At 33.6% G+C, this 23,731-nt stretch overlaps 1 protein-coding gene across 2 annotated transcripts in view; it reads right to left on the bottom strand.

The window, feature by feature from the left end:
* Wnt2 (Wnt oncogene analog 2) overlaps nucleotides 1-15,979 on the bottom strand; it is a 120,621-nt gene extending 104,642 nt beyond the window's left edge. For both annotated transcript variants that reach the window (XM_073090224.1, XM_073090226.1), the window contains exon 1: nucleotides 15,826-15,979. The gene's annotated coding sequence lies outside the window, so the exon portion shown is untranslated. The remainder of the gene's footprint in view (nucleotides 1-15,825) is intronic.
* Nucleotides 15,980-23,731: the final 7,752 nt, after the last annotated feature.

Below are 23,731 nucleotides of genomic sequence, written 5' to 3'. Positions count from 1 at the left end.
GAGGGCCAACATCTGGAATGCCTCGGAAAAGTATGTCTCCCTTACCACACCCTTTAAACCAGAACAGAACAGTGCAGCGTCTATGACCAGGCAGGGCTCAATATCTTCTTCGAATAGATTAGATATATACATGGGCGTGACCTACCATCAAGTGATTGCATGCCATTTGCAACTTTGTTATTAAAAAAGGGATAGAAAAATCCACTCTATGCAATGCAAATATGGCATGCATAGTGCTGAATCATTTTCGCACGACACGGCGAAATAGTGCATCCAATGTAAATATTCATGGGAAATCGTGGTTTAATATGGAAATATTCATGTTTATGACTAGAATATAGGCTGTGTGAACAAACTCAGGTTAAATGTAGAATCAGCGATTTGTGGTATGGAGAATATTGTGGTTATAGGAGAATATTTTAAATTAAAATTTTATTAATATTGAGAATATGTTTTCTGGATTGTATATTTTTCAGGGGCATATAGTAGCCTATTTATAGATTTTTTAATATTTTAAAGATTGTAGAAGTCATACGTGGTTTTAAAACTTAAACTGTGTTTTTTGAAGGATGTGTTTAACATACATGGTATCATGTAAGTCAAGGGCAGTAATGTAAGTGCGATCGATTTATTTAATATATTATTAGGTTTGTGAATGTTACTTTAGGACTAACGGACAGATTCTTCATGTTTTTTTTTATTGGGAAACCCGAAGAGTAGTCAAACTGTTAAATAATATTTTACAAAATAATTTTCATACCAAAAAATAAAGCTAAAAAGTCTTACAATGTGATGGAAACTATTTTGTTTATCAGCTTTTAAGACTTCTTAAATAAATAACAGAAAAGTAAATTTTGATTAGATACTTTTTGATTTCCCTTATGTGTATAGGTAAATTTAATATACATACATAAAATACTAGCTAACCACTCTAATTACTTATTTCAAAGAAAAACTTACTCCAGTTTAAATTAATACTATCGAATCCTAAAAAGTCTGGGAAAACTATCAATTTAGCAAAGTAACAAGGATTTCTCAAATAGTTTTCGTTTCCACATGTCGATTTACGAAATAACCTTAAATGGCAAACTAGTGAGACTAATCTTTAATTCAATTTGTCTACTTATGTTACAACAGCGGCTCTTTGAAAAGGAATCATTGGACATCTGTAACAACATATAAAATGATTTTATGTTAAGTCAATGCTTTATCACTTATGAGGACTAAAATGCATGCCTCATGCATGTTCAGTAACAGCAGTGTTAAGCGCTGCTGTGTTCCGTTTTGAAGGGTGTGGTAAGGGAAATACTGACGTGCCACTTTGTCCTTAGGAAGCGGCCAAAGATGCGTTATCTTTGGCCGACCTTAGGTAGCAATATAATCTCATCTTGGGTTGATTACAGAAGACGGCAGTAGTCACTTGGTATCCGGTGGACTGTATACTCGTTTGCGTCATTATTCAAAAAACCTGATGTTAAAAAACAATCGCAAGCAAACTGACGATAAGATCTCCGACACGGTCACCCATCCAACTTCCGATCCCGTTTAACGTTGCTTATTATTTTTTTTTTTTCAAATTCAAATTCATCAATATTCATCATTATTCATCATCATTCATCATTATTATCATATTCATCATTATTCAAAATTGATTCATATAAAACACTTTTTGAAAATCAACAAACTACCACAGCTTCGGAAGGTGTTTGGCTATGGAGAAGAAGCGGCAAAAGAAACTCCCTTTGTAATATCTGTAAACTAACTTTGTAAATCTGTTGAGTTTTACATAAGTCGCAGAATTATGAGCGCTTGCAGATAAACACGTAAACGTTCAATTATTTACTTCAAATATATATCTAAATTTATGATAAACATCAAATTCGTGTATTTAGCACTCTAAATCTCATTAATATTAACCACGGCTTCGGGTCACGGTTGCGACGTCAAACTATCTATAACGACAGTTATAAATCAACGCTGCGTTGTAAATCAGCGCTGCAGCGTTATAAATCATTGCTGCAAATTAGCGTTAACGTGTAAAGTTTCTCGACTTTTACAAGGTATCTCTATTTCAACGTTATTTAGCGATTAAATCTAGATATTTAAACTGTCGTATATTATTTGGGTGTATTTTAATCAACCTTAAAAAAGGCTCTCTATTCAATGTACGTTATTATGTCCGCGATTTTCTCAAAAACTTGTAATTAGATTAGGGTGGAGTTCTTCTTATATATTTTACACATATATATTTTTTATATACATATTTTACAACGAATGTTTTAATATTTACTTTAATTGAAATATTTGGTTAGATTTTGTTCGCATTTTATATCTGATGACAATATTGATTTTATTTTGATATGTGAACAAATATATTTACATCCTTTTTTTTAATTGAAAAAGTAAAATAGAATGTCGTTCTATTAATGGCTAGTGGTTGTGTGATGGTAAACACTAACAACCAGTTTAACTACATGGGGTTCTACCACTAATGAGAGTTATGTCTATCTATAATAATAATAATAATAAAAACGTTTATTGCCATAATAATACAGGTTACACACAAAAAAATAAATATACATTTTACAATATTATTAACATTGCAAAAGGAATTCGGCTCAGTCTTGCTGACTCAGAATCAGAGATTCGAGTAGCGCTGTTTTTCAGCCGCTTCTATAAACCCTGTGGTGTTAGTTGGGATAAGAGTATTGCCATCTATATGTATGTGATGATGATGAGTGATTATTACATAGAATGATGTGTATATAATAAGCATAAATTAATACTGCATTATAAATGACCGCTGCGTTGTAAATCAGCGCTGCAGCGTTATAAATCATTGCTGCAAATTAGCGCGTTAACGTGTAAAGTTTCTCGACTTTTACAAGGTATCTCTATTTCAACGTTATTTACTGGTTGAACTTAGATATTAAACGCGTCATATATTTGAGTGTATTGATTGTTTTTCTTAGTACATTAATATATGTGATTTGAGTGACTTTTAAGGCCTGGCCAAACAGGACGCGTGTTTTAGCGCCGCGCTAGGCGTTAGCGCTAGAACAAAATCCTGACGCCGCTCTCTAGAGCGAGTTGTGTTGTACTGAGTTACTACTAAGCGGTCACACAGCGCGTACGGCAAGGCAGTGATAGCCTAGTGGTTAAGAAACTCAGTCTCTCGATCGAGGGGTCTGAAGTTCAAATCCCAGGCACGCACCTCTGATTTTATCAAAGTTATGTGCGTATTAGAAATTAATTATCACTTGATAAACGGTGAAGGAAAACATCGTGTGGAAACCTTCATACCTGACAGATTTGTAAAAAAAATTCAAAGGTATGTGAAGTCTACCAATACGCACTTGGCCAGCGCGGTGGACTATGGCCTTATCCTTCTCATTATGAGAGGAGACCCGTGCCCAGCAGTGGGACAGTAATGGGTTGCTGATGACAGCGCGTACGCGTACGGCTGTCGCGGCGCTAGGCGTTCTTGTCACCGGGCGTTGTTTTTTTTTGACAGATGTGCATACAGGCGATATGTTACTAAATAAAAGTAATATATAATAACTAGTAGTGCCCGCGGCTTCGCCCGCATTTTAAAGAAATAATATGACATAAATAAAACGGAAAATTTGTACCTGCATTGGAATGACAGTGGTGCCATCTGTCGAAAATTGGTCTTACCAACTCCCAAACCCTCGTGGGCTCTTGGACAACAACTTTGCTAAAGATCATCACTTGATCAAATGCATAGTTTCCGATTCTATAACTACTTACGAATTAAAAATTAATTAAAAAAGCCTTTTCCCACGGACTAAATTGTGAATCTAAACCATTCTCAAGTCTTCGTGAACACACAACAAACTTCATCAAAATCAGTCCAGTCGTTTAGGAGGAGTTCAGTGACATACAGATTGTTTTTTATAGTAAATAAAGTAGCAAAGACGTATGCATCCTACGTGATGGTACGTGGTCACTTCTGTCAATAAATATAATATAAGTAAGTACCTAATCAATTTTCGTTCAAACTACTGTTATAAGGCAAAGATAGCTGTGGCAATGGTAACACCACACCTATCTCTTATAGTTGAAGAACATACGATATAGTAAGCAAATTTACGACAGGCACAATTTAGAAAAATAACACACAATAGTACAAAACAAACGTAAATCAATACTGCGTTATAAATCAATGCTGCGTTATAAATCAAAGCTGCGTTATATATTAACGCCGCGTCGCTAAGTCATGGCTGCAAATAAGGGCGTTAAATTAAAACTTTCTTTGATTTTAACAAGATAGTGTGAAAGTATTTATATTTTATTTTGTGTTAATTGTATTTATTTACTTCTTGAAGCACATGCAGATTAAGGCAGCTCTCTCAATGAGGAAATAGTTAGAACTATTAGAACATCGTGTACGTGTATTGTCATTTCAAATTCATAGAAAACTCCGGCGGCTCCACCGTCACATCTGCCTAATAACAGCAGTATTAAGCGCTGCCGTGTTTTGGTTTGAAGGGTGTGGTAAGGGAGTCATACATTTTCGAGGCATTTCAGCTTAGTCCTCAGGGGTAGTGGCACATCTGTGGTCGACTTCAGGTAGAAATCGAATTCTATCTGAGGTTGATTATAGATGTCCATGGGCGGTAATAGCCACTTACCATCAGGTGGACTGCTCATTTGCAACTGTAATATTATAAAAAAAGAAGATGAAACGAAAATAATTGCCTTACTATTTCTTCAAATCAGAACAGAGCAGCGCTTAACACTTATAAGGCAGAAATATCGCTTCAGGTGATTGCTAAAGAGCTTCTACCTTTTTATTTATGTAAAGTAGATCTAGACCAATTCTGAGTCACACCAGACGTATCAATTGACCGTGTCAGTATGTCATTTATTAATATTTTAAAATATTCATAACGCGTTTTTGAGTCACATATATTTTAAGCTTGTTTTTAAGGTTTTTGGTACCCGCGGGTTTCAAGTTTCGTGTTTTTTTGCATTTTAGTTTTTGTTTCCCAAGTATGATGGAATTTACGAGATACTAGTAAATATAAAGTGAGTTCTGTGAATTTAGATTACGTATTACTAGTTGTTTTAAAGCTATATTTTTCGAGAAGCCTATCGAAATATTGGACAGACAGACAACGAATTCATTAGTTTATAGGATCATATATTGATTGTACTATGATAAAAATCTTCCCGAGAATTCTTCTTAATTTTGCTTGCGATCTTGCATATCGAGGAACATGCATGATCCACTCTCAAACTGATCTCTTAAGTACCAAAGCGCGCGAAATTTAGCCACTAGCGGTCACGCATCCGACACCGACCGCGCTCGAAGTTGCTTAACATATTAGATTTGTTGGATTGTTGTTGGATTCACACGAGAGACCTAGTAAGCAAGAAAAGCCTTGCTTTCGTGTAGAGATGTAGATTGTTCTGGAAAGATATCGATCTTAACATTCGAATCGAAGTCTGAAAAATAGATCGATAAAATACAAAGAACGAAAGAACGATTTCTATAAAATTGATGTTTTATTTGGTTTATTGCTGCTTTTGCAATATTTTGGCAAAAAAGTCAACAATGAAATTATAACCGACTAGCTGACCCGGCAAACTTTGTACCGCCTCAAAATCTATTTATCAAATATATTTCTTATACAATATAGCCTATGTTACTCGTGGATAAGGTAGCTTTCGAATGGTGAAAGAATTTTTAAAATCAGTCCAGTAGTTATTGAGCCTATTCATTACAATCAAACAAACAAACAAAGTTTTCCTCTTTATAATATTAGTATAGAAGTATAGATAAAATTAATGATTTTCGGGGTATATAAGATTATTTATTAGATTACAAGATTATCACATTCTACGGCATACACGTTGTGAACTTCTCTAGCTCATAATAGGCAAAATCGCAGGGAAAAGGCGAGTAGGGAGAAGAAAAAAATCTTGGCTGCGAAACATTCGAGAGTGGACGGGGATAGCAAGCCCAGTTGAACTAATTCACCTCTCAAAAAACCGTAAGGGATTTAGACAGCTGATAGCCGACCTTCACTAGTTGGAGAGGCACCGCAAGAAGAAGAAAAAGATTATTTCGCAAATCGATTTATTGCTTGGTATAGATTACAAAGATCAATATTTTGCTCTAAAATCAATTACTCCATTAATCCATTAATCCCTATAACGAGGCAGTGAGTTAGAATGACGAAATACATATCTTTTGTATAATTTACGACCGTAAAATATAAAATAATAATTGGTTTTATCTATCGATTATAAAGTTGATAGATTTATTGTTCATATTAAATTCAACAGGAATAGTTATTAAATATTAATAAAGCAATTAGTCAAGATATTTATTTACGCCAATATGCTTGAATATGTATAGAATTGATTGCTTATATCTATATAAATAAACAAATACGTTTGTCCGTTGAAGCCTGCGAGATATTCTAAGGAATATTATTTGAATGATATGTGTAGTTTATTTTGAAAAATATATATTTTTTAATTTAGATTGTTTATTTAAACATCTTATATAAATCAATACACTAAAAAATGTAAATCGTGTTATAAAGATCACAAAATATTATAAGGAAATATTATGTAAAAAATATTTTTTGTAAGTGATAATATATTTATTTTTATTATTAGGATATTGCATAAATATATTACAATAAATAAAATTTAATGCAAATATTTAAATATTTATAAATAAAATGTAATCTTTATTTTTAGTTAATAATTTTAATAATGACTCTTATAATAATCGGAGAAAGCCGAAAGTTTTCTTCGTGATCATGAAGAATAAATTTTAAAATATGCACTATTTTTTTATTTACAAAATGATACTCTTTTATGACTCTCTTTTAATGTTACTCTTTTTCAACAAAACTTTTTAGAAACGAGGTTGATGTAGAAAAAGATAAATATTGCCAACTACCCGGGCAATACACTAGTGATAAAAAACACAGACTAATAAATTATTACAGATTAATAATAATATATATTAATAAATTATAAATTGAATAAGATAATTTATAACATAACAACCGAATCGACTACGATTTAGGCTATAATTACGCAAATCAACGGATTTGTAAAACTTTATTGCCAATTAGACGAACATGGGCGCTTCTGTCTGTCATAGAGTCATGTAGAGACAGACAATTCCATATTTATTTTAAAAAATATTATTACAATAATTCATATATTCTAATAATATTTTTTAAAATAATGGAAATATCATGGAACGAAGGTTATTTTACAATAATAATTATTAGATAACATTTTTTATTTATACATAAAATTGTAAATATATCGTGAAATGATCTTTAAACATTGTGACGTCAGAATGAACATTCAGTACACTTAAGAGTAAGCTACTGCCGCCCATGAAGGTGTATAATAAACTCGAAATTAGGATTGTCCTACCTGAGGTTAAACGTGCCGCTACCAGTAAGTTAGAACGTCAATTACTAAATTTTCACACTATTCAGTCCAAAATACTATATAGCGTTCTAATGATTACGTATTAAGTAATATGACCTTGTGTTGCTTTTTTATATATTGAAGGTGGTAGAACCCTTGTGGTTCGACTCCGGCGGCACCACCGCCTCACCTATTTCTGCCTCATAACAGCAGTGTTAAGCGCTGCTGTGTTCTGGTTTGAGTATAGTAAGAAGACATACTTTTCCGAGGCGTTCCAGCTTAGTCCTCAAGGATAGCAGCAAATCTGTGGCCGATCTCAGGTAGTAATATCTAATCCTACCTGGAGTTGATTACGTATGCCCATGGTAGCCTTATCATCATATGGATTGCATGCTCGTCTGCTACTCCTATAGTATAAGGAAAGTCGTTCCTCAATACTTTTCTAAACTTGAAAATGGCATAATTTAATTGCAAAGCTGAATACAACAAATAAATCGCAAAAGTGGTGAAACTGGTCCGAATAATTACGAGAGCATTTTTGCTACCTGATTCATTTAACGACCGTAACCTTAAATCTTATAGAGTTGTGGTTTTAGCGAGACCACTTATCACCAGGAGGAACTTAATTGTAGAGTCGATTAAGTCGAGCTTTTTAAGGTCTGCGAGCTTTTGAAGCATTTGTAGCTTCTAGACATCAGTTTTAAGGTGCCATACGACAAAATGAAAAAAGTGAAGTTTTATAGAACTTAAAACTACTACTACTACTACTACTACTAACTAAACTAGAAATCGTCAATCTTTCTGACATAGTTAATTTTTATTAAATCTATTGGACCAATTAATTTGAAAGCCGTTTTTACTTTTGATAAACACATATATATAATGAAAATACAATAATTTTGGAATATACGGGACATGGGTTCCCTTCAAGGGTCAAATTAAAATATAAAAAAATCAGGCTGTACTGTGACATATCAAATGAAAGATATCATCGTGAGTATCACAAATATCGATACTTATTTAAAAATAAATTAATATATTATTTTTAAATTTCCTATTGATTTTTTAAAATTATTAATTTTCCATGTGTTTTTATTCTGTTTATGGGTACAATAAAGTATATCATTATTATTATTCGTATATATTTAGATGGCTAAATAAAATAATTTATAATTTTCTGGTACATTTTTTAATGAGTTATATTTTGTGTTTGTAGGCTAATTTGTTATCTTTTATGCTTTGTAAAATAATAATAATTTATTTATTTATAAATGCAACCATAACTTATATCTTATAGTTGTGGTTTTAAGCGAGCCACTTATCACCTGCCACTGGAGGAACTTAATTGTAGAGTCGATTAAGTCGAGACGTTATTCACCTTATCTTTACCAGTTTTGAATGAAAATGTGTTAAAAGTGAAAAATTCAAGGTTGGTCACTGACCTGCTTTTGAAGGTTGAAGAATTTTTAGCTTTATGGTATATTTTTTTAAGGTTCTGTATGTCGAAATGAAAGAATTGTATCCTTATAATGTCGCTCGTTTGTCTGTCTGTCTGTCACAGATATTGCTCAAAATCTATTGACTGATTAATAAATAACCGAAGGGTATGGAATGTGGATACTGGCTGACTTATATATGAGGCGACCATCTTTGTTCTAAGTAGTCAGAACCTCTTTGTTAGTTAGTTCTGAATGGAGTTGACCACATTATATCAGGAATTGCGGCGATAATGACCACTTACTATCAGATATACCGCATGCGCGTTTGTTATTACTATCAGATGGATTGCATTTGCTATTTAAATCATATAAATGATATGTTCAATTTTAAATAGACTTTTAAATATATGATTATGTAGACCACATAAATTTTTTGTATCGAATCATTGCCTTATTTTTATTGAAGTGAAAATAAAGGCCATAGTTCCAGCAACTTATACTGTGGAACCACTAGGAAAGTGAGCGAAGTGAAACAATTTAGTTTACCGACCACAATAGTTAGCGAATCGTGACTAAATTTGCACACAATTTATGGGTAGAACGTGGGAATAACTGTATGTTGAGTAGTATTTAGAAAGTAGTGGTGCTAAGTGGTTATAATAATTTAAACAACCTTTTTTATATAAAGCGAACAAGCAGGCAGTCCATCTGAGTGTAAGTAGTCTACTATTATTATTATTATTATTTTATTTCAGACCATTAAATGTTAGTATATTTTTAAGTAAAAAAGGTAAAAGAGGTAAAAACTCATACTAAGGGTACTGTACTCTTACCACGAGTTTTTACGTTTTGACAAATATGACTGTTTTGGTATTTGTTTACGTATTGGCCCATACAACTTCCAAACAGCGCCCCTAGCGGATTATATCAGAACTTGGAAATTGTATGGGCCAATACGTAAACAAATACAAAAACGGACATTTTTATTAAAAGGTAAAAACTCATACTAAGGGTACTGGTTTGAACGGTGTGGTAACGGACCCATACTTATCTGAGGCATTCCAGCTTAGTCCTCAGGGGTAGCCCCGTATTTGTAGGCGACCTCAAGTAGTAATCTAATCCTATCTGGGGTTGATTATAGACGTCCATGGGCGGCAGTAGGCACTAACCATCAGGCGGGCTGCATCCTCGCTTACTACTACTATAATAAAAAAAACTATTTCTACATTTGTCTGTGTACACCTGCGAAATTGCAGACACAATTACGATTAATGACGTCATATTTACATTTCGAAAGTAATGGAGTTTCTTGATGAAGTTTTACTTATCAGTCATTTGGTTTATTGTCCGGTTTTACGATCGGCGACGGTGCACCGAAATTAACTTTCTGAGAACCGAAGCAGGTGTAAACTTTCGTTGGACAAGTTTTTCACACATTTTTTGTGCCATATGTCCAATGTTGATGAATGAGTTTGTCCTCATCCTTTAATGAGTGGATTTTAGGGTTCTGTACTCAAGGGGTAAAATCGGAACCCTATTACTAAGACTCCGCTGTCTGTCCGTCTGTCACAGGGCTCTATCTCCTGAACCGTAATAGATAGGCACTTGATTTTTTTATAGAGTATGTATAAGGATGGCCGCTATAACAACAAATAAAAAAAGTTGAAAATAAATTGGGCGCCATACAATAAACAGCCATTTTTCGACGTTTTTCGCTTTATCTATTTAACAGAAATAGGTAGACAGTTCAAATTTTCACTAAGTATTTACTTCAATGGCTGCTATTATAACAAATACTAAAAATAAAAAAATATATAAACATTTTGGTGGTAGTGTGCCTCCGTGTGCGAGTTCGACTTGCACTTGGCCAATTATTTATATAGTGTTGAGTGTGTTGTGTGCCTGTTTTCTGTAGTTCATAAATGAGTTCGGGTTAAATCCCAGCCACACATGTAAGTGACAAATTTATAATTTTCTTCTGGATCTGAGTGATTTTAAATAAATGATTAATTTATAATTTCCTTCTGGGTGGTTTGAACTGATTTTGTGCGTATGTGTGTATTTCGTTCAACACTTTTTCACAATTTTTTTGTGCCGTATTTACAATGTTGATGAATGAGTTTGTCCTCATCCTTTAATGAGTGGATTTTTTATGTAGTGTTAAATGTGTTGAGTGCCTGTTTTCTGTAGTGGTCAAATTCACGCTACGATTACGATGCGGTCTGACAAAGAGAGTTCTGGGTTCGATTCGTGGCGTGGTAAATGTTAAATTTAAAGTATGTAGAGTTTTTACAAAACATTTGAAATGAGTGATAAAATATCATTTAAATAATAACAATTTTCGTTGTAATTTTTTCGTACATTTTTGTGCCGTTTTTCGTACAGTTTTGGACATACCAATGTTGATGAATGAGTTTGTCCTCATTAATGAGTATAGTATATTTTTATGCTATGGAAAGATATGTGAGTTGAGTGCCTGTTTTGTATAGTGTACGACACGGTCTGATACTAAGAGTTCCAGGTTCGATCCCGGCCATACATACAAATTATAAATGTAGAGTATGTTAACTTTCTTATTGAATATGGGTGTTTTTGGAATGGTTTTTTTTGTATCTAATAAAAAATGTTTAAAATTACTTATAAAATATCCCCTAAATAACAACAACTTTCTTAATAATAAGTTGTAAACTTATTCACACATTTGGTGCCGTATGTCCAATGTTGATGAATGAGTTTGTCCTCATCCTTTAATGAGTAGTATGTGATGTTTGTCTATTTCTGTGGTCAAGTTTACTCTACGATTGTAGAACGGTCGTCTTACTTTCCTGGGTCTGGGTTTGAAGGCTAGACGTCAAAATAATTAATTTAGTTTTTTTTAGTTGAATGTTTATGTACTTACTGGTTTGTATACTTACATGTATGGTATTAATTAGAGAATGTGTGTGGTGTGACATACTCGTATCTCATATTTCATAAAAAAGTACATCCCCCAGCGTATACTGTAGTGTAGTGTGTCCCCCGGCTAGGGATCAATATTGAATCCAGATTTTTCTACTGTGTTTGGGTATTTATGTGCGTTTTAGTGTAGTATTCAATAGAGAATGTTTATGGCACGGTAACAATGTAAAACTGTGTTATATTCATAGTTTTTAATTAATTTTAACAGTTTAACGTTTAGATAAAAAAGTAGATATCTAAGATGATGATGATGATGATGATAAGTCTAAAAACTATAAGTACTTAATATTTTAATAAGTGACTTTTTATGATACTATTATAACGGATAATTTTGGATAATTGTTAAATATCATACACGATTTAAATCAATATACTTTTAAATAGAAAAAATAGTTAATTCACAATTTTCTATTCAGACAGCAAAGTAACTACTTAGTTTCTTGTTAATAAATTGTAATTTATTTTATCGCTGTCTCTGATATTTTATTAGTCTGTGTTATCTGTAATGTTTTGACATGGTCGGGTAATAACTTTATTTCGTAATCAGAAATCTTATTATTTGTACACACGAAGCATTTTGTAACGTGTAGGTTTTCCTGTACTGCCTAATTATATTTTAAATTTATTGCCAAGGATAACTTTTATTATTTTGTATATATATAATATAGAAATACATAATCTTGTGAAATCTGTTTCTGATTTTAACATAGTTAACATTATCTAATCAAATCAAATCAAATCAAATTTTTTTATTCAAAATAGGTTCTTTACAGATCACTTTTTGAATGTCAAAGCAACTACCACCACTTCACAAGGTGTTTCGTTATGGAGAAGAAGCGGCGAAAGAAACTCCATAACACACATCTTTTAAAAAAAATGTTTTTGTTTTTACAAACTTACATAGGTGTAGGTATGCTCTTAAGACTTAATGATCATTTATCTTAAATATTTCAGTAATCTGTTTGTATTAGCTAAATTAATTAAGCCGACAGAATTTCTATGGAACTTAAGACTTTTAAACCATTACATGTTGGGTAAATCTAATTATTGAGAATAATAAACCGAATTCCCATTTCTGCAAAAATAAAGACTATGTATAAAATATTTTTAATATATGTATTTTCATAACTATTTTAAAACCTGTTTTATAAATATTTTTTGTATTTCTATTAGGTTAATATTGTAAATAAATTTCTATGTAATTGACAATAAATAAATGAAAACTGTATAAAATGTTTCTATGTATAATTAGAATTATTTATAAAACAGAATTCAAGGTACTCGTACTCGTAACTCGTACATATATTCTAGGTACCTAGCAAGCATGTGATATGAAGCATGAGATATAACACAGGGTTATGTTTTTCTCAAATGGATCAAGCAGGAATATAAGAATTTTGCTTTTTCTCTTATATATCCCATTATATGTAAGATCACAAGCAAAATTAAATAGATTTATCAGAAAGAGTTTAGTTGCAGTAACCGTATTCATTCACGATTCTACGAGTAATCAAGACGTTAAAAGAACTTAGTCCTCAGCTGAACTCAGATAGAATTCTAATCCTATCTGGGTTTGATTACAGATGCCCACATCCTGGAGTGGTTACTTAGAATCAGGTGGACTGCATGACCTTAACATATTCTATTTTATGTTTCAAGCACGAATGCAGGTAATCACAAGATGATCAGCATATTTTCATCAATGTAGCTAATAATGGGAATCACTAATGGATATGTTAACGACATTTTAAAATAGGCAAATGTCAAAATATTAGAGAATGTGTGTCAAAAATCGATTAGCAAATTAACTCGTCAATTTTTATAGCTACTTAAGCTCGGTTGTAAAATTTTACGATTCTTCATAATTTTACGATGCATATTAAGAAGAACGTTATTAATTAAAGTTCGTAGGTGAACTTAAGTTTGTCCCTGTTGTTCCGTGACTAGAATAGGGCTACGGTATCCCCTGCCTGTCGTAAGAGGCGACTCAAAGGGGCTTCCGGGGTTACGGGCGGCAAGAGTGGGAGCTCGAACCGTCCAGCAAGCAACAGCGGGAAGGACGAAGGTATGTGTGGTCGCATACCGTCGCAAACACCCGATGTTGGGGAAAGGAGCGAAAATTGCTCCCTCAGGTCAGAGCCTGATTGGGCCATCGCGCTTGGAGGACTCCTGTTGTGTTCTGTCGGAGATACCGGAGTTCTCCTACTAACGTTGAGGACGGCCATCAGGGGTTTTAGTGCGGTAAAAGTTCCACAAAACCCGGCGACGCTGCTTACAGCTTCGGGTACCTTTTGAAGGTTTCCAACTCGTAAACAAAAAAAGGTGCGCTAATGTTTAAGTATAGGTAAATTATTCCTAGGTTTAAATGTAGTACGACTATGGTTCGACCTATATACTACCGCTATACCTATTTTAAACGTGCAGCGACGTGCGTTCTTGGGTTTTCGATGTAGATGCCGGCTGACATACATATGCAGCAACTATCTTAGTCCTTTTTTTCTTAGTCCTCAGGACTGGTAATGCATCTATGATCTTCAGATAAAACCCGTGTCTATATGCAGTTGGTTAAATATGTTCATTGGCGTCAGTGATCACTTACCATCAGGTGGACTGCATGCTCGTTTGATTCTGCAGTCTTATAAAATGATACTGTAGGTATAGGATATTGTAGGTCGTAATGAACGTGGTCAGGAGTTAAATATGTAACCAATAGCGGCTAAATTTTACACACGTGCTTGGGAGGGCATTAAATCATGTTGTTATAAACGAATGGTTATTGGAAGCAAAAACTTATTGGAAGCATTATAACTAGATAACTTGAGCAAGGTGGAATATGCTTCAAAACTCCCTTCAGCGGCTGGTAATATAGAAAATGTTACAGACAATGTGTAGGTAAAGAAGACAAATAGATCCCCCATAGTAAGACATTAGAAACACCACAGAGGTTGCCAATATCAGCTGATTAAAGTAACTAATGCGTTGCTATTTAGTCCTTAAGGGTCTTGAGGACTAAATTGCATTGCTATTACTGAGAACTAAGTTGGAACGCCTCGTGAAGGTGTCTGTAGTCATTTAATCAATGACATTTAAGGTTTAACAATGTTGTAAAAATAAATTTGTATGGCGTTGAATTATGAGAGGTTCAATCCTGGTTGAGTATCCTTCAAATATTTACTTAATTTATAACTATTATTATTACTAATGAGAACATGATCTTACGAACGGATATAGGTATACTTTTGGTTAAATTCGGATCATTGATATGAATGTTTAGGTTCTTAGATGGTTAAAGTTATCTTAAAGTCGAATACAAAGAGTGTATTTGTAATAATTTGTAATGTATGAACCAAATATGATTATAACTTTTAACAACAAAACAAACAAGTAGACAATTAGAAAAGATTTACTTTAAAGTTTAATATTTTCGAATAGGTTTTTTCGAACCTTGTTCTTTGCTCTACATTTTTATTAAACTGTACTAAATCTTACATAGTATTTTTTTTTAAATAACTTTGGAATTGAATTTTAAAAATTTCATAAGTTGTTGAAATAATTTATTTATACTTTTAGTATACTAAAAGGTTGTTGTTTATAAAAAACTTTTCATGTTTACGATCGATTCCAAGTTTGATTTGCGATAAAATAACAGAAAATTTAATTACTACCCTGTTTCCGATCGTGACTATGTTAACGATTCTGAATTAATTATAATAATTTTATTTAAATATTCACAATTTATTTATAAAAAAATCAGAAAGTGATTCTTATCACCTCGGAGCGTGAAGATGTTAGTATTATCACTAAGGAAACGATTATTTTATAGAATTAACGATAATTTAAAATCACATGCATATTTATAAGCGATTATATGGTTTTCAACTTTTGTTACTTTTTAAATATGCACTTATTTAAATAGACAACGATCTCCAGACATGAAGACAGATTATTTAATTATCTTAAACATTTACATTAAAAAAAAATATAAAAATAATTTTACCTTTTTCACAAATAAAAAAAATAAAACTGGCACCCAAGCACATTCACTTAAAACAAAAAATAAAACACTTGACGTTTTAGAACGAAATCGTGTTCGATATTCAAACGCGCGGGAAAGTCGGGCGCGTCCGATCCGGCCACGGTCCCAGCATCCACTAACTTCGGAAAATGGAATGAACCGGTAACATTCTCATGACAATATTTATTTTATTGCTTATCTGTGACGGCTGCTTATATTTTTTATTACCTATTGCTATACACACACAGTTGTTCACCTTCCAATCAAAACAAAATACGCAATGGATTTAAAAAATATTGCGTTCGATAAAAATCAGTTTTATTTTTAAAATGCGTTCAGAAACAAGTAATATTATCAAGTATTGCACGATTTGATTGGTTTTTTGTAGTAGTCGGCCGTTTCTGAATGTTTTTGCTAACGTCAGATGAAAGTACTCATTAGTTTGTTTTTTTACGATGATGTCACATACAGCCTAATAAATATAAATGTTCTGAGTGCTCTGATTTCCGCTGCCTGTTTTTGTAACTGCTTGTTAGGAGAGGAGAAATTATTTTTAATAGGGTTCAAGCGGTAAGAAAATTCTTGTCGATGTCTTGTAATTACTATGTTTTGCTCGCGGCTTCGCGTGCATTTTTGTTTAGGTTTTTTTCATGAGAACAAAAGATTTATTTCCTATGGTTGTATGATGCAGAGCTCCGAGATCGATCTCCGGTCAGGTAGACATGATGATTATTTTGAAATTCTTATCTGGTTTTGGGTGTTTTTATATTCGTCTTTGTGTGTGTCTATGGAATCAATGTGCGCTATCAGTTGACTTATGGGGTGATCATACATACATCATATTTACATGCTCGTTTGCTACAGAAATTTAGATTTTGATTAGCTATTTGTTATAAAGGGACTTGATCGAGTGTTCTCAGCTAGAACTTGATAAAAATTGTTAAACTGTGATATCTACATTAGGTCATCACTGTCGTCATCAACCCTTTACTCCTGAGGTTTGGGCCATAGTCCACCGCGCTGGCCAAGTGCGTATTAGTAGACTTTACATACCTTTGAGATTTTTTTATAAATCTCTCAGGTATGTAAGTTTCCTAACAATGTCTTTCTTCACTTGTTAAGCAAGTGATAATTAATTTGGAATACGCACATAACTTTGAAAAATCAGAGGTACGTACCTCGGATTTGAACCTCGGACCCCTTGATCCAGAGGTCGAGTTTCTTAACCATCTTTCACTGCTGCTAATTTACTTTAAACTTGGCTTTTTATATTTTTAAAGTACAGACGGACAATTCTACTAATTTTCTATACATACATAGTTACTGTCGATGTGTTATTAATTATTTCTGTCGGTATTTGTCTGGCTGCGGTATTTGCGGTATGTGGTGTCAACTCTGTAACTGGATCGAAAGCGTTATGAAATATTGTATTTAGGTAGTGGGTTTGAGAAACGCATGCTTAGTATAGGTGTTAGAATAGTTTTTGACCGTGGTAGAAAATATAGTTTTTAGTGGTAGAGTTAGTATGGATTGAGTGAGTATTATTGCAACACCTACTTGGAATAGGTGTAGATGCTGGATGAGTGATCATCTTAGTTCTCGGAAGTTGTGACTGACTTCATACATAGAGATAAAACCTTTTTTTCATTTGAAGTTGGTTACAGATGTTCATGATGTTTGTGGCAGAGACCATTTGTCATCATTCAACTCAATTTCTCAATCTATGTAATCAACTTCATATTCCTATATGAAGTTGATTGACATAGGAATCCAATCCTTTAGATTCCTATGTGAGGTCGCACACAAATGCTCCACTACCCCTGAGGATGAAGCTGGAATGCCTCAAATAAGTGTGTATTCTTTATACTCTTCAAACCAGAACACAGTAGCGCTTAACACTGCTGTTAATTAGAAATAGGTGTGGCGGTGGTGCCGCCGGAATCGAACCACAATAAGTTCTATCGTCTTTACGGAGTTTCAAATGTTCATGCTACTGGTATATCTTACCATCAGGCGGACTGCAAACACGTTTGCTTATAAAAAGGGTGTGTCATAGTGCCTCTAGTGTAGGCAAAGCGATCGATTAATCGAAGAATCAACCTTTCAAAGATTCTTCTCCAGTAAGAATGATTCAGTGAATCGATCTTTTATTCTAAAAAATCGAAAGTCGATCTTTTTTAGATGTTTGATTGTGTTATAGACATTTTTTGCTGACGACTTACGTATGTCAGTGTTAGTTTCGCTAGCATAGCCATTCATAAGCTGAAAAGATTGAAGATCGATTTTTGAAGAATCGACTCTTTGGGACTCGATTTATTGCACTTCGATTCGAATCGATTCAAGAATCTATCTTTTTCGAATCGCCATCCCTACTCTAGTCAAAACATGAAGAATTAGACATAAAAATTACATTTTACTATTTGACATTAAGAATTTAAAATAATATAAAGTTTTTGCATTCATTTTGTATTTTTATGTAGCTTTTAATGTGGGTTAGACTTGATTATATATTCCTTATCGGTTTTATAGTCCAATAAAAATAAATTTTATAGGCTACAGGTTATTTTGCATAAAACTTAGTTGTAATTAGATATTAAATGAGTTTTATTGCAAGTTTTTTTATTAATATTAGGTATTTTATTATTTTGTGAATGGATGTAATACTCTTTAAAATATTAGGGTAAAGTTTATGTTCTGTTTTTAAAACGTGGTAAAGAACATAGGGAGGCATACTTTTCCGAGGCGTTCCACGGCGACCATTCAGTTAACCTAATGTTCAGTGGCTACTGCCGCCTATGGACATATGTAATCAACCCCAGGTAGGATTAGATTCCTAACTGAGGTCGGCCTCAGTTGCGCCGCTACCCTTGAGGACTAAGTTGGAACGAATCGGAAAAGTATGTCTCCCTTACCACACCCTTCAAACCAGAACACAGTAGCGCTTAACACTGCTGTTATGAGGCAGAAATAGGTGTGGCGCTGGTGCCGCCGCATCGAGCGATGTAGGGTTATACCACCTTTACTATAACGAATATATACAAGATAGACATAGGTATAGGACAAAGTAAGCATAATAAAACGAATTCCAAGAAAAAAAACAGTACTAAGCAATGTCGTTCCAAATCAATCGAATCGATTGCTTCAGACAACGCCGCGGGCTACAACTAGAATTCAAAACCGGGAACATAAAACAAAATGATTGCAACACGGAGCTAGAACCGTATTAAGCTAACGGTGGTCAAAGTTAATAAAAGAAAATAGGACTGACTTAGCCGTTAGTTGCCTTACGTACGAGTATAGCCCGTAAAACTGCTACTCCGCTCTGAATATAGACATGAATCGCGTCGCCATAGCATATTGTATGACTACACCTGCTCGCAACGACTTCAGAGCGGACTAGTTTGGCGATAACTATACCTAGGTTTTGTGGAATTTCACAGTTCACCTGATTGTAAGAGGCTACTGCCGCACATGGACATCTGTAATCAATCCCAGATAGGATTACATATTCCTACCTAAGGTCGGCCACATAGAAAATAGGACTGACTAAGCCGTTAGTTGCCTTACGCGTTGTGGAGTTTCTTTCTTCACTTCTTCTTCATAAAACACCTTGTGATGTGGTGGTATTTTTTTATAATATAGGAGTAGTAGATGAGCATGCAATCCAACTGATGGTAAGTGGTCACTGCTACACATGTACATCTATAATTAAGCTCAGATAGGATTCAATATTCCTTAACTTAAGGTCGGCTACAGTTGCGCCGCTATCCCTGAGAAATAGCTGGAACGCCTCCGAAAAGTATGTCTCTTTTACCAAACCCTTCAAACTAGGGTTTGAGACACTACAACTAGTATTCGAAACCGGGAACATAAAACAAAATGATTGCAATACGGAGCTAGAACCGTATTAAGCTAACGGTGGTTAAAGTTAATAAAAGAAATTAGTACACGAGTATAGTCCGTAAAACTGCTAGTCCGCTCTGAATATAGACATGAATCGCGTCGCCATAGCACATTGTATGACTATACCTGCTCACAACAACTTCAGAGCGGACTAGTTTGGCGATAACTATACCTAGGTTTTGTGGAGTTTCTTTCGCCGCTTCTTCTTCATAAGCACCTTGCGAAGTGGTGGTAATTTTTTTATAATATATATGGATGTCTAATGTCTATCTTACGAATCCCTTCAAACCAGAACACAGCAGCGCTTAACACTACTGTTCTAGGCAGAAATAGAACCTTTAAACAATTTATTATAGGAATGTTTATAGATGTTTTATCGGCAATAATCACTTACCATAAGGTCACTCGTTTCATATTTCAATTTCCTAAGAAATTAACCACATAAATAATAAAGTCGTGCATTAACTAGTGCAATACGTGCAATCGTGACATCCTTTTGTTTAACAATATAATAACATGAAGCCTTGAATCCTAAGCAGTAATTACCGTTAGCCATTACCTCCTTAATAACAACAAACAGTTATAACGCAGTATCAATAAATAAATTATTGCTATTTGATTATGTTATGGTATGACAGAGAGCGGTGGACGATAAACGATCAATTATTTTATCGCTGTTCAATTATCGCATTTTGTACAAAATAGTCGATACAAATTATTATTACATAAATTATTGCAATTTTTTTATTGTCTTAATGTTGTATGTTTTATTGTGTTTTTTTTTAATTATTTGTCGTTGTCTGTTATTTTATTTGTGTTGCAATTATCTGAATAGAATGTTTTTTTTACTTTCTTTTAATTGAGTTGTGCTTTTGTCCCATTTAAGTTAGTAAGCGAAAAGAGTTATACTAATTTATCGTCGTAGAAAATAAAATACTACTTTAGTAAGACATGTCAAAGTTACTTATATTATTAATTTTATTCTCTTACTAATTGACTTGTTTTATAAATAAAAAAACATATTTTTTATCTTTAAAAGATTTAACGATATTTTAGTCATTAGATTTAAGAATCAGTCACACTTCAATATTAATTTTGAAGGCCAATTTCCATTCTAAGGCGTCAAATAATTTCCAAATAAAAATCATCAGAATAGGCTCAACGGTTTAGCTGTAAAAACGTATCAGACAGACAGAAGGAGCTACTTTCGTATTTATATCATTAGTATTAGTATGGATAACTATGGAAATATGGACAGTAAGCTTATAGCTTATACAGTAGCAGTGTTATTTTCTAGATCGTTACAAATTAAGAATAATTAATGCATTATAAGTTCGCCGATAGTAAAACAAGTGCATTAAGACTCCGTTAAATTGCCAATCAAGATCGTATGTAAAAATAGTATTTGACATGTTATATTGAACCTGTCAATTTATATTTTAGTGCTAATGGCCGACCATAAAATAACCGCTTGATTGGGTTTGTCATCGGATATATTTGCTGTGACGTGTGATAGAATAAAATACAACCACGCCCTTTTCTATGAATATCGTAGAGGGGAAAGTACTTTTCGTAGTTTGATTCCGGCGGCACCACCGGCACACCTATTAACAGTAGTGTTAAGTACTGTACCCTTACCATGAGCTTTTACGTTTTGAAAAATATGACTGTTTTGGTATTTGTTTACGTATTTGCCCATACAATTTCCAATCAGCCCCTAGCGGATTGTATCAGAACTATAGCGTCAGTAACGTAACATTAAATGTCTAAATTGACAAAATGGCGCTTTATGTTTTGTCCCTCTTTTTTGCGAACACATGAGGTAGACATAAAGTTTATCGTCACTTGAGCACTTACTTATTGTTACGTTTACTCAGTCTACTGAAGCAAACGGAACAGAATAATGGATTGAGTAAACGTAACGTAAAATTGTGGGATGTTTTGAAAACTCATGGTAAGGGTACTGTTGTGTTCTGGTTTGAAGGTTGAAGTATTCGTCTATGTGAGTGTCCGTGTCACCCACGTTACGGAAATCCTATTGTGAGTGATGTAGAAAGCGTTTATTATTTACTTATTTTCAAAAGTATTTTATTTTCATAATATATGAGTAGCAGACGAGCATGCAGCCCACCTGACAGTAAGTGGCTACTGCCGACCATGGACATCTATAATCAACCCCAGATAGGATTATATTTTCCTACCTGAGGTCGGCCATAGATGCGCCGCCACCCCTGAGGACTAAGCTGGAACGCCTCTGAAAAGTATGTCTCCCGTACAACACCCTTCAAACCACAACACAGCAGCACTTAACGCTGCTGTTATGCGGCAGAAAAGGGTGTGGCGGTGGTGCCGCCGAAGTTGAACCACAAAGGGTTCTACCACCTAAAAATAAAAAAAAATTACTACCATGTCATCACAAATCTGACAATTAAAATTCACAACAGATATTCGAAAACAATAAAACACTCATAGCATATGTTCGACTACACAATAAAGATGGTATGCGCAGTAACTTATGAGATGACACGTACTTCGTCATCTTATAGCCATAAACTGCATAATGTGTGTGAAATCACGCAGTTCCGTCATACGAGCCTGGTTGTAAAAACTAGTCGTAAATATTATAATGTACATCATATGATACCTTCTGAGCTATAAAACGCTCTGAGGCTTAGAATTGGTAGAATTATTTATCTGTTCGACTCCGGCGGCGACACCGTCAACTTTCTGCCTAATTACAGCAGTGTTAGATGCTGTGTTCTGTTTGAAGGGTGTGGTAAGGGAGATATACTTTTCCGAGGCGTTCCAGCTTAGTTCTCAGGGGTAGCGGCTCATCTCTGGTCGACCTTAGGTAAGAATATTATCTGGGGTTGGTACAGATGTACATGGGCGACAGTAGCCAATTCCCATATTTTATTACATAAAAATATCATATGTAATTTTTTTTTTCATTTTAACACATCATGTATATATTTTATTCCATCTGTGAAATATTAGAAGTAAAAGTGTTTTTACACTGCTGAAGCAAAGTGTGCTCGTTGATGTCTTTTCTATAGAACTGGTTATAACTGTGACTGCGTTTGCTAATATGATAAATAATAAATTTATCCGTTTATATATACAGCATGTGTTTAATTTTTGAAAATATTTTTTAATGTAAATATGTAAGTGAATGTGTGTAGGCTCGGTCTTCTTTCAGAATGTGGGGGATTAGGCCATAGTCCACTGGCTGGCCAAGGCTGAATCAGTAGACTTCACAGACATTTGAAAAGCTTTTATTAAGATTCCTAAGGTATCCAACTTTCCTCACGATGTTTTTTTACCTTTTAAGCAAGTGATAAATAATTTATAATATAATAATAATAACAACCTTTTTTTTAATAATAATAATACGTTTTTTTTTTTACTTTTTTTTAATAATATTAATAATAATACGCACATAACTTTGAAAAAATCACCTGGGACTTGAACCTTGGACCCCTTGATCACGAGGCCGAGTTTCTTAACCACTAGGCTAGCACTACTTTTAAATAGTGCTATAAAAATATATTTTTTATGTGGATATGTTCTTAATTTTTTTATTATTTATAATGCAGGCTCTTATATTAGTATTCAAGAGTATACTAAAAGATTTATCAAGAATTGTATGCATTCGGTAACTTATCTTAAACTATTTATAAGGTCCAGAGTTACATCGCTTGGTATATGATAATCTAAAGCCTTACAACAACCAGGGGAATCTTCTTTAGGTATTAGTCGTACAACGAGCGAGTGAATAGGAAAGCGATAATATTTTTATATACAAAAAATCAGGTTAGGATTTTTGTGTCCACATAAGTCAAAATTTAGTTATTAGATTAAGTAGTTACTTTTACAAAACATAAAATTGCTATATAAAAGTGTTTTTGTATATACAAAATTAAGATAAAAAAGAAATATTTCGTGTTCCGAAGTTTCTTCGGGAATGAGATGTTTCAAGTCATGT

This window comes from Epargyreus clarus, unplaced genomic scaffold, assembly GCF_041222505.1.
Source record: "Epargyreus clarus isolate Ecla_fem2 unplaced genomic scaffold, WU_Ecla_fem_2.2 ptg000032l, whole genome shotgun sequence".
NCBI classification, from domain to species: domain Eukaryota; kingdom Metazoa; phylum Arthropoda; class Insecta; order Lepidoptera; family Hesperiidae; genus Epargyreus; species Epargyreus clarus.
Note: the sequence above shows the minus strand (reverse complement) of the source record. Positions and strands in the feature narration are given on the sequence as shown.